Source organism: Marmota marmota, unplaced genomic scaffold (assembly GCF_001458135.2).
Source record: "Marmota marmota marmota unplaced genomic scaffold, marMar, whole genome shotgun sequence".
Lineage (NCBI taxonomy): Eukaryota > Metazoa > Chordata > Mammalia > Rodentia > Sciuridae > Marmota > Marmota marmota.
Window position 1 is genome coordinate 23,004,317 of NW_026000240.1, and position 770 is coordinate 23,005,086.

Consider the following 770-nt stretch of genomic DNA (forward strand, 5'->3'; position numbering starts at 1 on the left):
TCTTGGATGTCACTGGAGTTATCATTCTTTTTAAGTCTTACCAATCTGATGGGGTAAAAATTGGCATCTCACTTTCCCTTTAATTTGCATTTTTTCTGACTAAGTCCAGTAGTTAAAAGTAGTTACTCTGAAACACAAATCCTTTGATTTGAATCGAACACTGCCACTTAATGGCTGTTTTTTCTTGGTTGAGCGTCTAAATCAAGATTTTAATGGACATCATAATGGTGTCCACCCCTTAGAGCTGCTGCAAAAACTGGGTGAGTTGATGTGTCTAAAAAAAAGACCTGAATGATAGTGAGCTTTACATCAGGGTTAGTGTTACAGGTGAGTTCAAATAGTTTCTGTGGGCTTATTGACCATCTATGTGTCATTTGCCTACTTTTCTATGGACTCATTCGTCTGTTACCAATGTGCAGGAGCTCATTGTGTATTAGGATATTTATTTTTTTTTTTTTAAGAAAGAGAGAATATTTAATATTTATTTTTTTTATTTTTTAGTTTTTGGCAGACACAAGATCTTTGTTTTTTTTTGTATGTGGTGCTAAGGATCGAACCCGGGCCACACGCATGCCAGGCGAGCGAGCTACAGCTTGAGCCATATCCCCAGCCCCGTGTATTAGGATATTTAGGTCTGTGTGATATACGTGCTGTGAATATACACTTTTCTTCACTTTACCATTGGTCTTTTGACTTCAAATGTAGTGTGCATTTTTATAAAAAAATATTTTTAGTTGTAGATGGACACAATACCTTTAATTTATTTATTT